The sequence below is a fragment of the Diceros bicornis genome, chromosome 4 (assembly GCF_020826845.1).
Source record: "Diceros bicornis minor isolate mBicDic1 chromosome 4, mDicBic1.mat.cur, whole genome shotgun sequence".
Classification (NCBI taxonomy): Eukaryota; Metazoa; Chordata; class Mammalia; order Perissodactyla; family Rhinocerotidae; genus Diceros; species Diceros bicornis.
In genome coordinates this window covers 29,803,395-29,821,169 of record NC_080743.1, presented here as the reverse complement: position 1 = coordinate 29,821,169, position 17,775 = coordinate 29,803,395, and positions in this window count along the sequence as shown.

Genomic DNA, 17,775 nt, shown 5'->3' with positions numbered 1-17,775 from the left:
CAATTAATTAATTTATGGTCAGTTTCCCATTACTTATTAGATGAAATGTTTTAAGAAAAATTGCATGGCATTTTTTTATGCATCTTGGTATAGTTTTATTTTCAGGTGTCTCTTGGGAATACAATTTCCCAAACAACTGACACTCAGTTGAGGAATCTTGGGAGAGTGCTGGCCTAGAGTTTGTTTGGCAGAGGCCATATTGGGGTAAAGGATTACCATGGATAAAGAAAATGCAGCTTTGAAGAGTACAACCAACATGCAGCATGCCTGGAGCAAAGGTCCGTGAAGGTGAAGGTGGTTTGCAGGCCTGGATGCACACTAAGGAATCTGAGTTTTGCTCTGTTGGCAGGAGGGAACCAAAGAAGTTTTCGAGCAGGGGAGTAATGATCAGATTAATTCACAGTGCGAGGGAGTCTCTTTGTCTGGAATTGTCTTCTCTCTTTCCCCTTCCCAAACATACCTGGGAAGTGTTCTTGAACTAGTCTTGGCTCAAAAACTGAACCTTTGGATGACAGTGTATTCCACATGGTCTCTGCTTCCACAGTATAATAGCCAGTGGACTCTCTCTATCCCAAACCAAAAGGAGATGCTTCCAGAAAGTGGTGAAGAGCTATCATAGCACATGACCGCATTCCACTAGGAAAAAAGGGTTCTTCACATGAAGCAAACAGCTTAAAAATAATCCATTCCAATACAAACGAGAAAACTGAGTTCTGGAGAACAAAAATGATTCATCCAAGCAAGTAAAACACTTCAGTAGGCATTCATGGGGCACCTCTACATTGCAGGCTTTGTGTTGGGCACTGGGAATACATAAGAATAAGACATGGTCCCTGTCCTCAAGGAGCTTACAGTCTGGTAGAGGAGAGGAACACATAAACATATCATTTTATGTTTAATCTCAAGAAGCATTTGGAATTAGAATAGGTGATTGCTCCAGTGCTATTCAGCTCTAAATTTCTATGCATCTATAATTGAAAGCAGAAGCATTTAGTGGGCTGATGAATGGAGTTGGATGTTTTGGGAAAATAAGAAATGAATAACTTGGCACAAACTGGGAGATTGCAGAAGGCCTCTTGGAACTGGTTAGTGTTAGAGCTGCTTGTGGTGGCCAGTCTCCAAGGAGGCCCCCAGTGATTCTTGCCTCCTGGTATTCATGCCTTTGTGTAGTCTCCTCCCACATTGAATCATGGATGGCCTGTGTGCCCAATAGAGTCCGGTGGAAGGCTTGGTGGAGGTCACAAATGGCACTGTGGGTTTCACGGCAGTCTCTTGAGTCACCCTTGGGGAAGGCAGCCCCCATGCGTTATGGACACTCAAGCAGTCCGTGGAGAGGCCTCTGTGGAGAAGAACTGAGGCCTCCTGCCAATATCCAACACCAACTTGTGCCAGCCACATGACTGAGCCGCCTTGGGAGCTGATCCTGCAGCCCCAGTCAAGCCTTCAGATATGCAGTCCTGGTGGACGTTGACTACAATCTCATGAGAAACTCTGAGCCAGAACCAAATTAATGATTCGTGGAAATTGTGAGAGATGATAAATGATTGTTGTTGTTTTAAGTCACTAAGTTTTGAGGTAATTTGTTACATAGCAATAATGAACCTAGCACCTGTGTTAAGAACACAGGTTTTCTGTTACCCAATCCAGTAATCTTTTGACTATTTTCAATTTAGCACCCAAATTTTTTCTGATACCAAAAGCTGACCAAATGATTTTTACTGCTCTTATGTAAAGGAAGGGGACATTCTACTATTCAATAAGTATGATTTACTAAGATAGATTGCATTTTTAAAAATAAAGAGTGATTTGACAAAAGGTTTATGGAGTTAAGCAGGATATTCATTTCTTCCCAATTCTACTTGATGGGATGTTGGTGGCATTTCAACAAGTGCCCTTTTCTTCAGTTGCCTTCTTTATATGGTGGCACTTTGGCAAGAAGATCTCTTTTCTGTGTGGTGGCATTTCTGAAATAGTTGTATGTGGGTTTCATTGTTTGTTTTCTAAATAGTAGGTTTACAAAAAAAGCTCACTGTTTCAATTTGTAAAATAATGTACCTCAGCAGAAACCTACCATGGTTTTGTCAGTGTTTTTAAACACAAGAGATTTTTAGTACCAGGGATTTTGTTCTCTGTTTAATTCAATTTGGGGAAGAGTTTCTTTCACCAAAAGAAGACAAAGATGGAATCTGTGTTTATAGAAAACTGCTTCTAATAGGTGTAAATTCCATTTAAGCAGGCCCAGGTGCTCAAGCCAATTAGAGAAAATGGAACCTGGCAGATGAGGAGAAGCTTTCCACACGCCCCTGGGAGCGGGGGTTTTAATGACAGGCTATGTGACAAACACTTAACGGAGACTGGGAGGTTATTAGAAACCGTTAGCACCTTGTCAACCCCAGCAATAAGAGTGCTTTTGCTTTAAACTTTAAACTATAGCCTTTCACTTTTTTCCTAAGACTGTGCAAGACCAGGTTTGGTAGTTACAGGGAGAAACTCTGCTTGCTAAAATTTCACTCTAAAGATCTCATTGGATTATAATGGGAAGGATGAATGGAGCAAATCTAGTGTCCTTCACCTTAATTCTCTCTGCTCCTACAATCTTCTGGTTGGCTAATTGTTCTTCCAAAGAGATGTCTTCACCCTCACACCTTGCACCACCCTCCTCCCTCTCTCCAGTGCTCTGGGTAAACTCAAAAGGACATCTTTGGGTTGGGAATGCTGGTTAGAGATGCCAGATCCAGACGACTCTCCATTCTTCTCTCTACATTGAGGCATCATGGTGTGCAGGTCAGTACACAAGCTCTGATTTAAATCAGGGCTCCATCTCTTATTACCATGTGTTACTAGGACAAGTTATTTAACCTCTTTGAAGCTAATTTTTAATCTGTCAATATGCATTCCTTGCAGTGTCATTGTGAGGATTAATAATAATAATAATGATAATAGTTGACCGTTATTGAGCACTGGCTACATGCCAGGCATTGTTCTAAGTGTTTTATGAATATTAACACATTTAATCCTCACAACAACTTTATGAAGTAGGCACTTTCATTATCACCATTTAACTGATGAGGAAACTGAGGCACAGAGAGGTTAAGTAACATCCCCGTGGTCACAGAGTTAACAAGTGTAAGAGTGAGGCTTCAAATCAGGGCAGTCTGACCTGAGCCAACGGTCTTAATACCACACTGTAATGTCTCCACGGAGGTATCAGGTATTCCTTCTGGTATTCATGGTATTAATGCCTCCAGGCATTAATAATAAAATCAGCTATTATTATTTGGCGTGTTCTTCCCAAGTTGCAAGCTGCTGTCTAGACTTGGACCTGTGGGCATTGCTGTCATTGAGATGTTGGGGGGAAACGAGGCCCAATCACCCACCCTCACCACTAACTGATGGTCTTAGAACTTCCTCCAAGTACCAGTATCTTGAATTACATCTGGCTCCCTTGAGCATATTTCCTGAAGCCATCTGGCAGATTTGGGCACTGGTCACTTGATGTCGGCCAAGCAAGGGCTCTTTAGCAGAGACAAGCAGGCAGAAAGCCAAGCGCTACCCCGGGTCATCTGCAGCTGTTATCAATAAAGCCAGTGGCAGAGGATGTGGAAGTCAGCGGGAGCACTTTTATCCCAGGCTGAACACAAGGCTGTCAGCTGGAAACACAGCCAGTGCTCTCGGGTAATTCCTAACTTCCTGTTAGAAATAAACAAAAAGCCCACTCTGCTGAATTTCCCACTCGGCTTCTTGGCTTGGCAGCCAGTCCCTACTGCCTATCACCTAAGACAGCAAAGATATTAGGCTGGGCCGCTGGACCAGAACAAAAACGATGGGAAAGGCCATCCTCTCCCCGACCTCTGCTCTGTGGAGCGACTGATCCTGTGGGAATCCAGATGCATCAGGGTTTTGGGGGCTGGAAAGAGACAGGGCACAGGGGATTGGGAGGGGGGAGGACTGAGGAGGAAGAAAAAAGAAGGAAAAGAATGCTGAGTGAGCAGAGAGGACACGCCCAAGGCTCTTCTGGCTTATAGTCCCCCTGCACCTCGCTGGAAGTCCTAGGCCCACCCAGGCCCCGCTGATGGAATCCACTGGATGAGGGTCGGTGCCGGCCCTGAGGGGCTGATGAGGGGTGGGGGAGATTCTAGCTGAGGATTTAGAGGCTGCGTTCTGTGGGATTAAAATGGATGGCCTGGTTTGTGGCCAAGAAGGGAAGGTTCTCTCCCCACAGCACACCCCTTGGGTTTGTGCAGTTTATGCCTGTGTCTATGGGAAAGAGCATCTTTGTAGACAGGCTGTCTTTCCTGCCCTGACATGGCACACTGGGCAGCTGTTGTCAGTTTCGTGTCACAGTGAACAATCTTCCAGGTGATAAGATACCTGTCTGATTTGACTTGACTTTCCTTCCCAAAGATTTTGTGCCACCATTTTGCAAGTTTAAGGTTTTCAAGGCTGGCATTTCAGAAGCTCTCTTCTTCCCTGGGTTACACTTGCTTTCTAGGCTTATGCCATCCCCTTGGGGCAGAGCCAAGTACATAATTTGTGAGGCTTGGTGCAAAATGAAAATGTGGTACCCTCATTCAGAAGTTACTAAGAATTGCAAGATGACGACAGCAGAGCATTAAACCAAGCATGGGACCCCTCTGAGCTCAGGGCCCTGCAAGGGGCACACATCCACGAGGCTGGCCCCGCCTTAGGGCCTAACAGGCTAAATTTCTATAGGCAAGGTTAACTGAGTCAAAGATTACACAGTATATATTTTTAGTCATTTTTCATTTTTAGAAGAGTATGCCATTGTATTAAAAGATCAAAGCATAAAGATTTTAATCAGTCATTACTGGATTTATAAAAATATGCAAGACATTGAATTCAGGAGATATGAACATCTAGACATGTCATTCATTAACACTTAACAGTTTTTGATCACTGTATAACACAACCTTAATTTTCTCCCAGCCTTGGTGCACTGTGTTTCCCATCTCACAGGCTTCTCTGTGGCTCTGAATTGTCTCCTCTAACCGGAATGGGGCTCATCTAAAGATGGGGCAGCCACCATGTAGCCATGCCTGTCACAAGGGACCAGCTCCTCGGGGAAGAGAAATTAAGCTCACAGTTGTACAACTGGAAACCCAGGGACCAGATCTGGGAGATTAACGTGTACAACAAGGAGAAAGAAAGAAGTTCAATATTTGACAGGCAAGTCAAAGTTGGAATTCCAGTGCTAGGTCCAGACCCACCAGTCTCTTGGATGGGATCAGGGAACCCTGTTATCCTCAGACAACTGAGGCAAAGGGCACACACACACACACACACGCACACCATTCCTCCTGTGGTTCTTATTCTCTGATCCTGGCTCTAAGGTAAACCTGTGTAGACCTGAAGGATTTTAACTAAGGTTGGCAGACTTAGCAAATAAAAATACGAGACATCTGTATTGCATGGGACTTATGCTATGACTACTCATTGCTTATCTGAAATTCAAGTTTAACTAGGTGTCTTGTTTTTTATCTGGCAACCCTCGTCCTAACCCCCCTCACCTGACTCGAGATGGCTTCTCCACAGCTACAGATGCTCCCAGAGCCCTGCTTTCCCCACTAGTGTCTTCCAGCAGGCTTTCCTCGACTTGGCTGCTGGTCTGCCCCAGCCTGCCTGGCTCTCTGGTGATGGACTTCACAGACGTGCTGTTGGAGAAGCTGTTAAATGCCGTGGAAGATGCCAGTGCCAGGCGGCAGAGACTGATCTCTGACCTGCGGCCAGTTCTGCTCGGCCTCAGCACATTCCTTCCCAGCTCAGCTCATCCTTGGCAATGAGACAGCAGCAGGGAAGGCCTATGCACAGCTCCAACCCCAACCTGCAGGGTGCGCTGGGGTAGGTTCCACCGTGACTGTGGCTTGGAGATGCTTGTTAGACAAGTTCTTCTCCTTAATTTCACTTTTAATCTTCCATTTTGGAAATGAGCATGAAAAGTATCGAGTATCAGGAATGTGCGTATTTCTTTATAGCATGTCATTTAATCCTCACAAAACTATGAGGTGGGTAATATTGTCCCTATTTTGCAGGTGAGAAAACTGAGGTGCCACTGTCTTACTATTGGCAGGTGCCAGAGCTTGAATTTGAACTCCAGTCTTCTAAATCCAAGTCTCTGCTCTACTACTGCCCAATTTCATCATCGGCCACCCAAGAAGAAACTTTTGAATAATTCGTTAACTGTTTATATCTCACTTTCTCTCCACTCTGATCCCCAAGTCTTGGTCATTCTGCCGCTGAAACACCTCACAATACTCCGTTTCTCTAGTTCAGGGTCCCACCGTGGCTGGAGAGGAAAGGAGGCTCTTGTGATCTTCTGCTTCGAGGCTTTCTCCTCCCCAGCCCATACATTGCTCAAAACTTTGCTTTCTGAAAAGCAAATCTGACCCCTTACTCCCCAACTTGAAAATGGCCGTATATCCACACAGCCTACAGCTGTGTTTCTCAAACTTAAGTGTGCAGAAGAGTCATCTGAAGAGCTTTTTCAAATTCAGATTACCCACCCCAGAGCCTCTGATTCAGTAAGTCTGGGGTGAGGCCCAGGAATCTGCATTTTAACAAGTTCAAGATGGTTCTTGTGCAGATGATCCATAGAGCCCATCCTAAGAAAGATCTATAGGATAAAATCCAAAATCCTAACATGGCATTTAAAAATCCTCCCAATCTGGTCCAATTTCTATTTTCAGTCTCATCTTCCAATTCTCCAGCCCTAGCCAAGAAGCCTGTATCCAGCCAAGTGGACTTTCCCCGCCTCCTCCCTCCCCTCCCCAAACTGCATGGGTCACAGGAGGAGGTTAAGGATCAGGGCTCTGGAGCCTGACTGAGCAATTACTTAACCCTCCCATACCTCAGGTTCCTCAGTCATAAAGTGGAATAACATTCTCACTGTAAGAGTGTTATGAGGAGAATTACTAACTGTGAAGTGCTTGCAGCAGAACCTGGCACATAGAAAGCACTCAGTGAAAATTAACCATTATTATTTTTTATATGATGAGCTTTGTTCATTTTGCCTCCTCTTCCTGGGATTTTGTTCCCTCCTATTATCACCTGGAGAAATTCTTTTCATCCTTCAAGATCCAGTTAAGAAGCCATAGTCTCTGTAAGATCTTCCTGGGCTCCCTCAGGTCCCATTAATTACTGTCTCCTCGTCCATGCCCCCGTAATTATTGCTTTGTGTTCTTTATTCACACTATCATATTGTACTAGATAATCACACATATTCTATCTACACACATGAACCGCCGGAGGGCACCTACCTCTCTATAGGACTTGGTATAATGCCTGGCATGTTTTGTATTTAAACTCCTCATTCCATAAAATTGGATGTTCAATTTATTATTTTAAAATTGAAGTTTGGGAGTTTTTTCTTAATTTAATGCAATAATTGTACTATAAAATTAGCTCTTCTTTCTTCCCACCTCTTCCTACCACACTCCCTGTTTTCTCTCTCCCAGACTCTCCAAGTTTTGTCACTGTGGTCAGTTGCAATAACTAGCCTGGCTAGATTATTTTGCATTCCAGATGCCTTATTTAGAAACTAGTGCTCACCACCCACTCATAGACACAGCCCTTAATGCTGGTGGCAGGAATGTTCTTCCTCTGTTCTGCCTACGGAATCCATAGGAAGGCTACTAAATGCCATGCTTTGAATAGATGTATCTGATCTCATAAGGAAGTTTAGCTCCTACCAGCAGATGCCAGGAGCTTGTTCGGTGGTTCAGGCTGTGGAATATAGCTACCTTGGACCCAGGACCATTTTATCCAATAAATGGGTAAATGAGCTTTTTATGGGCCTATAAACAATTTTGAGGCTTGAAAAACTATGTAACTTTCCAAAATAAGAAAAGGAAACTGAAATCAAAATTGATAAATGTTTAAATAAATGTCTACAAAATGTAACATGACTCCAGCTAGTCAACTGCATCTGAACTTACCTCTTACGTAGTTAAATATGTTATATTTCATGTGGGGTGAGAGAACATCTTAGTAATTTTTGATATGGGATGTGGTCTCCAAAAGCAAAAGTGCCTAATGCTTATGAAAGTCTCAAAACAGCCTCGTGTCATCTGCCGTGCTGGAGCTCATGGCTTTGAATGGTGTGCACTTGAGGAGGGGGAGAAGAGGATGCTTATCTGGACAGTGAGATCAAGAGAATCATGTAGGACACAGCAAAATTAACTGACAATTCAGGCTTCTGGTACGAGGTTGGAAGAACGTTTCTGTAGGAGTTCGCTTCTTGGCTTGCGCCATTGGACACCGGGGCCTCAGGCCCAGCGTGGCCAGTCCAGGCTACTTCTGACCAAGCCAGAGGGTGCACTAGAGACTCAGGTCCACCAAACCAGAAGGACCTGGAACTCACATTGTTTTTATTCCATCAACAAATATTTACTGAGCCCTGCTATGTGCCTAGCGCGGTGCTGATGCTGGGGATACAGCAGTGAATGGGACAGGACTGGCCTCTACCCTCAGGGGCCTTACAGGCCAGTTAGGAAAACAAAACTTGAGCAGCTAATCACCAGTGGAAGAAGGGTCACGGGGAAGTGCAGGGTGCTGTGAGTGTTTGGGAGAGAGGTTCCTCTAGTCTGGGAGTCAGGGAGGACTTCCCAGAGGAACTGACATTTAATGTGATAACTGCAGGGTGAGTAAGAGTGAGCCGGGTGGAAGGCGTTTCACACAGACGGCCCTGTGCTGCCTCGAACCTGGTACTGGGATGCCAGGGGTGGGCGTCCCCTTTTTGCCCATGATTCTGAAGCCCCTCCAGGTTGGCCCAGTAATAACTCTGAATCTCTGCCTTGGTTTCTCAATTTGCCCTGAGTTCTGCTGGAACTGCAGCTAGCTCTGCCTATTCCATTGAGGCCTTGCCCTGCCTGGATGTCCCAGCCCCTGCCCACGATGGCTGGCTCCTGGGTGGGCCGTGCAAGGCTGCAAGGCTGCCACCACCTGTTTACAAGCATCACCACTGCCCTGGAACACCACACCCCCACCCACCCCAACTGACCTCCTCAGAGGTCAGCCCAGGCCAGATCACAACCTTGTGTGCCACCTCATTTGGCCTCTGTGACTGCAGGAGCCACCCTATTGCAATCCCACCGTTTCCCTCTGGCTCATTTCTAAGGTTCAACCGCACAATGGGGCAGATCCTACAGGAATGTTGTGTGTCATAGAGCAGTGTTTCCCAAAGTAGGGCATCCAATGAACTCTAAAAATATATCCATGCACCCCAGTTTGAGGAACACTACACTAAAAGATAAATGCAGGTGCTCCTAGATGACGTAATTATAAATACAAACACAAATGTGTGCCTTGAAACCATGTCAGTACTCAGTTGTCAGGTGATCAACCACGTGTTACAAAATGTTTGTTTTTTTAGATTAGCATCAAAATGAATAAAAAATTAGTAATTCTTACAGAGAACACTCTTGGTTACCCCAGAATACTTTCTTCAATCCTTGAGGGGTTTGCAGACCTCACTTTGAAACATACAGCCTTAGAGTATAGAGAATACCTCACCTTTCCTGACCGCGAGCTTTCCCATCTCAGAAATGGGTTTACACTGCCTACCTCTTACATACCTCCCAAATGGTGTAAATATCAATTAGATGAGGTATGTAAAACACTTTGAACTCCACCTGAAGGTGCCATGTAATTACAAATGTGTGTTGTTGTTATTTGTCTTCATCTTGTCTGCTAGCTGACAGCCAGCCGGCCCGTTCACTTCAGGAGCCTCAAACTTTCTCCTCCAGTAGACTCGGTTCCAGTTCTCCCTGCAGAAATGACATCAGGCCAAATTTTCGGGAGAAAAGCCACTGGTTTCTGCTCCTTAGAGACTGGATTTTGGTTTTAGTTTCTGCTTTCCAAATTAGATTGTCTACTGCCCATGTGACCTAATGCTTGAAAGAAAAATAGAAGTTTGAGAAATATTTAAACTACACTAGTACCCAATGGGCCAAGGGCTTTGAGCAAATGAGAGGATCTGGAAAGGGGTAAACACACTTGCACACACACACACACACACCCCATATGCGCACGCAAACCCCGCCCGGCTGTGCTGGAGTCTTTGGGTGGAGGAAGGGAGCTGGCCTGTGTTTACACTGTGCCTTTCATCTGAGGGGCTCACAGCTCCTGGCAGGGGGACGGGGTTTACTAATCCTCACCAGCCCCCGTGAGGCTGCCGCCCCAGTGCAGTCCTGGCCCAGGCCAACGTCCTCCTGTTCCTGCCCCCAACAGGGTGTTTTGTAACACCTGTAACAGCCTAGGGAAGGGCTGCCGCTGCTCAGGGCGGAGGCGGGGGGGGGGGGGGCAGATTCAGTGAGCTTATTCCTTAGACACGTTTTCTTTTTACAACACAATTGAGAGGAAAGTACAGAGATTTCCCGTATACCTCCTGCCCCGATACATGCATAACCTCCCCCATTATCAACACCACTCAGCAGAATGTCATATTTTTACCAAAGGTGAACCTACACTGACACAGCATAATCACCCAAAGTCCATAGTTCACCTCAGGGTTCACTCTTGCTGTTGTACTCTCTATGAGTTTTGGACAAACGTATAATGACATGTGTCCATCATTATAGTATCATGCAGAGTGTTTTCACTGCCCTAAAAATCCTCTGTGCTCTGCCTATTCCTTGGGGACTGTTTTTTTTCCACCAACTACTTTTACGATAACGGACTTCATGTGCTTAAAATTTTTAAGAGCTAGTCTTCCTCGGGAGTTCTCCTTCATATGCACCTTTCTATTCATATAATCTATATTTGCTTCAGCCTTGGTCCAGACGGTTTCACAGGTCCAGGCCAGGTCTTATATTAGCAGATCAATTTGGATCTTTTACTCCACATTAATGGTTTAATTTTGGACCTTCCATATACGTTGTGTAGACTCAGTTCCTATGTTCCATGGTGCCTCTGCTTCTTTACTTTTCATGAATAAATTCAAAGTTCTTAAAAGCAAAATCTACCATCCAAGATATTTTAATAAACTACATATTCCATTTAAGAAGAAGTGACATTTTTTGGATAATCAACCTGAGGATAAATGACCAAAGACCTATGAACGAGAATGGAGAAAACAATATCAGGCATCTCCTGGCTCTCTACAAATCTCTTCTCACTGTTGTATTTTATGTTTCTGAATGAATCTGAAGAATTATGCTTCCACTTCACAATCCCCTTGTAATGTCCCTATTGCAGATCCCTTAGATCCATGAATTGTTTTCCTGAAAAGAATCGTATTTTCAGAGAATCACGTGTGGTGTTATTTAGCCTTCAGTTATTCAGAGATGCTTCGTAGGACAGAATAAACCTTTGATGAACTTGAGTCTCCTCATTTGTGGTAGAAAGCTGTGTCTGAATCTTTATAAACTAAAGAGGAACCTATGGTGTTCACCTCATCGAAGCCCTCCTCCAAATAGGAGATTGGGTGGGTCTGACTTATTGGGCTGGAGTGGACCCTGCAGGTAGAGGGAGTGTCTCATTTGGTGCTTGGATCCTTGGGGACTTTTTTAAAAGAGCTTAGAACCTAGAGTCTAGTGAGGATCCACATTCCCAGCTCCTTCCCCGTACAGCCCTGGTGAAACATCACACTGGTCTCTGGTTTGTATTTTGTGACGCTGCTTTGCAGGGACCTCAGGTACCAACCCCATTAAGAGGTTTCGGATGCAGGGCAAACACTTCTCCCTTTGCAGCTATTGCTTGCGTGTAGCTGCTATTTGTCTAGCAAAGATCGTTGCTGCAGGTCAGGGAGCAGAGGGGCCCCCTTTGGCAGGGCGCAGTCGGTATCAGGGATTCTGGAGTTGCTGCCCAAGGAAAAGTCAGACAGGAGGGGAAGGGAGGCCTCTTTATTTCCTCACAGACATTTTCTGGAGTTCGGGGTTTTGGAGCATGTGATGTGGCTGAAGGACAGCGGGGGCTCTCTTGGGGGCAGGAGAAGGCAGTAGGAAGCCACCGGTCGTGATCCTGGCCGATGACAAGGGCAGCCTGGCTATCACAAACAGCCCTGGCTTAGGAAACGCTGCTCTAACTCCACTGCAACTGCAGAAGTCGTTTTTTAAAAGCTCAGGTCTTTCCAGCAGATTTTCCTTTTCTATCCTCTTTCATTCCCTGCCCACCCCCACCTCTCAGTGCTGATTTTTCTATCCCGTGGTTTTGCTGGCCTTACAAAGCTCGTCTAGCATTGAGCATGTTGTCTAGGAACAGGTTTTACCCCCAGGGCCCTGTCCTGTGTCACTGGCCCTGCTAATTTTGGCTCCACACTGTGAAGCTGGTTCTGTGACTCTTTCTTTTCCCTAAATATGCTAATTAGTTTCTCTTTCTCTCACTTTCCCTGGAGAGGAGAATCTCGCCTGGACCTGCTGACACTAGGAAGAAGTCACCTGTCCAGGAGGCCTGCTCTTCTCAGTCTTGTTTCACAGCTCTGCCTGCCAGGCCCACTTCTGAGCCTGCCCCGGGAAAGCCTCGGGTGTCAGAGCCCTCACAGCCCTCTTTGCCCAGATAAGGTGGGGGCGGGCAAGGAGAAGGGCTCTCAGAGGGCACAGCCTCAGAGGACTTGTCCCTCCACCCCATCTCCCCTGGGGCCTGGGGCTTTACTCACTCCTGAATAGGAATGTTTGTGAGGAGATGCTGGGTGTTAACTCTGTCCACACTTGACCCGAGCTGAGAAGGAGTGAAGTGTGGGTTTTTGAACCTCCTTTTGGAATCTTTCAGCCACGCGCTGTGCCAAAGAGAGAGAAAGTTGCTTGGATCCAGGTGGCACCTGAAATATTTTACTTTATTTTAATATCTACTATTTATTTATGTAAGACACAGGCTTCCCTCTGATGTTTTTATCCCATTTACGACATGTTTTTATAGCTGAGCCCCGACCTTGCACCTCCTTCCTTTCCAACCTACCCCCCACCCACCATCTCCGCAAAAAAACAGGTCCATCAGAGGGCTGAGCAGGCCCAGCGGCTTTCCCCTGGCGTGGAATTGGTGTTGCACTTCCCCCAGATTTTTAAAAAATAGAATAGATTTAGATTTACAGAAAAGTTGCAAAGATAGTACAGAATTCCCATATAGCCCTCACCTGGTTCCCCCTGTTGTTAACATCTTGCATTACCATGGGACGCTTGTCACACAAGAAACCAACTCTGGCATGTTACTGTTAACTGAACTCCACCCTTTAATCAGATTTCACTAGTTTTCCCCCAATGTCCTTTTCTGTTCCAGGATCCCATCCAGGACACCCCATTGCATTTACTTGTCCTTAGTCTCCTCTGGCCTCTGACAGTTTCTGACTCTCCTTGTTTAGACGACCTAGTTAGTTTTGAGTATTGGTCAGATATTTTGTAGAATGCCCCACGATTTGTATTTGTCTAATGCTTTTCTCATCGTTAGACTAAGGTTGTGAGTGTTGGGGAGGAAGATCACCGAGGTGAAGTACCATTCTCATCACAGTATATCAAGGGTACACGTTATCAACATGACTTATCACTGATGTTAACCTGGATCACCTGACTGAGTAATCATGTTTTTCCGCTGTAGTTCCTTTCTCCTCGTTATGGGGCTGTACTCTTGGGATGCAAGGCCACACTCAAGGGAGATGGGAAAAGGAGTTAAACTCCACCTCCCCCAGGAGGGAGTATCACATATATTATTTGGAATCTTCTGTAGGGAAGATCCCGGAGATGTTTTTAAAGCAAGCCAGAAATTCCCTCCAGCACTTGCTGGAAGGCCAGTGGTACTGGATGCATGGATTTTGCAGGATTGATGCCACAGACACCAAGTAGAGCTTCTCACGGGGCGATACCCTGGGAGTTTTCAGTTCCTGAGTATCAGAGGGAGCAGTTTGGATATACAGAGTGCATGACATATACATAAATGAAAATGTAACCAGCATGTAAAACCATGGAGTCATTCAAATGTTTAGCAAGTGTCCACAAGTGTACAGCACTCTGGTGGGCACTGAAGGCGTAGAGCAGTAAATAAGACTCAATCTAGACCCCAGGCATTGCACAGCAGGGTTACATGCACTTCAACAAATATCTCTGCGTACCACTCTCAGCCCAGGGCTAGGAGCAGCAATTACACACGTGATGAGGAATAGAAAGGAAAGTTCAAGGTGCTATTGGGGGAGCCAATTTGGGAGGAGTCAGCAAAGACCTCTCTGTAAGAGTGGGGTTTCCACTGAGCAGGAGTGGGCCAGGTGTATAGGGGGCAGAGGTAGGGCTCCAGGGATAAAAGCTCACCAAGCAGAGAGAACAGTATGCGTCAAAAACAAACTCCTAGTGTCAAGAGAGACATCAGGAAGAACTGAAAGACAGCCAGTATGTCTGGAACTGAGAGCGGTATATATAGAAAGAAAACGCTACGTCCTGGAAAACTCACATGATCACTTAGTCATATGGAATAGTTCTATTTCCTTAAAATGAGCTTGCTCTATAGACTTTAACACATAAAACTCAACGATGTTTTAACAATAGATTTATACTTTAAATATTCTGCTAAATTTATGTATAAACATACCCAAAGTTCAAGTGTTCCAGAAATTAAATGCTAAAACTGAAAATGTGTGTTAGAGAGAAGTGTGGAAATGACTGGAAGGGTATTTTAGTGCGTGCTGATGCGTCCCCAGTTCCCCATTTCAGGGCCAAGCCTCTCATTTCCCCAGACGCTGGGGGTGGTGGCTGCTGAGGACTCACAGCTGAGACCTCCCAGGCGTTGCTCTCCTCTGAAAAGAGCTCCCCACCAGACCTAATACCCCCTCCCATGGGGCTGCCCACATCCAATGACTGGTTGATGCAGAGGTACCAAGGCCTGGCTCCCTGGCCTCAATTTGAGACAACTCTGAAGGGCCATCCCAGGTTCAGGACTCCTGGATAGGCTGAGGCCTCTGTTACAACTGCATCACAATTCAACTTCCCCCTCTGCCCAATCCCACTTCTCTCACAACCTTACAGGTATCATTTCTGAAACACTCTCCAATGAACTACCCATTCGCAAACCTGTCTTAGAAATTATTTCCTGGGGAACTTGCCCTACAGCAGATATACACTGTGTTGGTTTCCTAGGGCTGCTGTAACAAATTACCACAAACTGGGTGGCTTACAACAGTAGAAATTTATTATTTCTCAGTTCTGGAGGCCAGAAGTCCAAAATCTAAGTGTCAGCAGGGCCGCACTCCCTTCAAAGGCTCTAGGGAGAATCCTTTCTTGCCTATTCCGGCTTCTGGTGGCTCCATGTGTTCCTTGGTTCATGGCAAGCATCACTCCAGTCTCTGCCTCAGTCTTTGCATGGCTTTCTCCTCAAGTCTGTTTTCCCTTCTCTTCTTTTTTTTTTTTTTTTTATAATTTTATTTATTTATTTATTTTCCCCCCAAAGCCCCAGTAGATAGTTGTATGTCGTAGCTGCACATCCTTCTAGTTGCTGTATGTGGGACACGGCCTCAGCATGGCCGGAGAAGCGGTGCGTCGGTGCCCGCCGGGGATCCGAACCCAGGCCACCAGCAGCGGAGCGCACGCACTTAACCGCTAAGCCACAGGGCCGGCCCTCCCTTCTCTTCTCTTATAAGAACTTGTCATTGGATTTAGATTCCACAGTAATCCAAGATGATCTTATCTTGAGATCCTTAACTTAATTCCATCTACAAAGACCCTTTTTCCAAATAAAGTAATACCTACAGGTTCTGGGTGGACATATCTTTTTTGGGACTACTATTCAAATGACTACATACACTAAAATATTTAAAAGATTATATCCCAGGGTGGGGGTGGGATTTACAGGTGATTTAAATTTTCTTCTTTGTACTTTTTTGTTTATTCCAAATTTTGTACAGTGAACATGTATTACTTTTGTAAGAGTAATTTTGTTTAAGTTGGTAGTTTGACCTAGAGTGTGAAATCTGGATTAAAATGAATTCTCCGAGTGGAGAGCAAAAGGTGGTGACCACAGATATGCTAAGACTCTCCCATTACAAAACTACTGGATCCCGAATTTTTGAATAAAGTGTAATTTTTAATACATTGCTGGGCTTACAAGAAGTATAGAGAATTTCTGAGTTGTCTTCCATACTTTTCTCCCCAAAATATGGAAGATGAAACCAGAACTGGGTAGAGCAGTAAACAACCAAGGGTGAAAGCTGACCTGAGGATAAGTGCCAATATAGGAGCCAGTCTGGGAATGTGAGCCTTGGGCTTAGCAAGGTAAGGCTGCCACATTAAACCCAGGGACCTCTTAAGGGGCTTAAGTGGTCCCAGATTAACAGCATTGTTCTGAATCTAGACAGAAGCAAATGCAAACTATCCCTGAAGGAAAGCATCCCCAGTTTAGGCCCATGGGATTTCCATAGATTAAGATCAAGCAAATATAAGCTCACAGCTAAAGATCGCCAAACACACAAGAAAACAAAACCACCAAGTACAAGAGTCAGTACAAGCAACAAACAGCAGATTATCAATTATTAGAAAAATGAGAGTTTGGCAAGGTTCCTGGATACAAAATCAATACAGATGGTCCCCAACTTAATGATGTTTCGACTTAACGATTGTTCAACTTCATGATGGTTCGAAAGTAATACACAATAAGTAGGAACCGTACTTTGAATTTTGAATTTTGGTCTTTTCCCAGGCTAGCGATTTGCAGTACAGTACGCTATCATGATGTAGGGCAGGGGCAGTGAGCTGTAGCTCTCAGTCAGCCATGCGATCATGAGAATAAACAACCAATATGCTTACAACCATTCTGTTTTTCACTTTCAGTACAATATTCAATAAATTGGGGCCGGCCCGGTGGCTTGGCGGTTGGGTTCGCGCGCTCTGCTGCTGGCGGCCCGGGGTTCGGATCCCGGGCGCGCACTGACGCACCGCTTCTCCGGCCATGCTGGGGCCGCGTCCCACATGCAGCAGCTAGAAGGATGTGCAGCTGTGGCATACAACTATCTACTGGGGCTTTGGGGGAAAAATAAATAAATAAAATCTTTAAAAAAAAAAACAATATTCAATAAATTACATGATATATTCAACCCTTTATTATAAAATAGGCTTTGTGTTAGATGATTTTGCCCAGCTACGGGTTAATATAAGTGTTCTGAGTACGTTTAAGGTAGGCTAGGCTAAGCTATGATGTTCGGTAGGTTAGATATATTAAATCCATTTCGAATTATGATATTTTCAACTTATGATGGGTTTACCGGCACCTAACCCCATCATAAGTTGAGGAAGATCTGTATACAAAAATCAGTTGTATTTCTAGTCTACAGACCTTAGAATTTAGTGTGTGTGTTTTTTTAAGATACCATTTGCAAAACAACAAAAATACTGTATTTCATGGAATCTAAGACACCATCAATGATAAGATGCACCATTACTTTACGCATTCTAGGAAAGAAAAAAGACTGCCAATTATAATAGCAAGATGCCATCAGTTGTAAAACACAACCCAGATGATGGTAAAAAGTAAGGGAACTATGTAGAGAAAATTATAACTTTATTGAAAGGTACTAAAGAAGAACTAAAAAATCAAGAGATAATCTATGTTCATGGACAGGAAAACTCAATATCATAAAGATATCAATTTTTCCTAAATTAATCGATAGAGTCAATGCAATTCCCATCACAATCCCAATGGAATTTTCATAGAATTACAAGAAAATTCTAAAATTTGATGGAATATGGTGTTAAGAATAGCCAAGAACCTCTAAAGAAGAAGAAGAAAGATGAAAGAATTGCCCTACCAAATACCAAGATTTATTATAAAGCTATAATAATTAAGACAGAATGT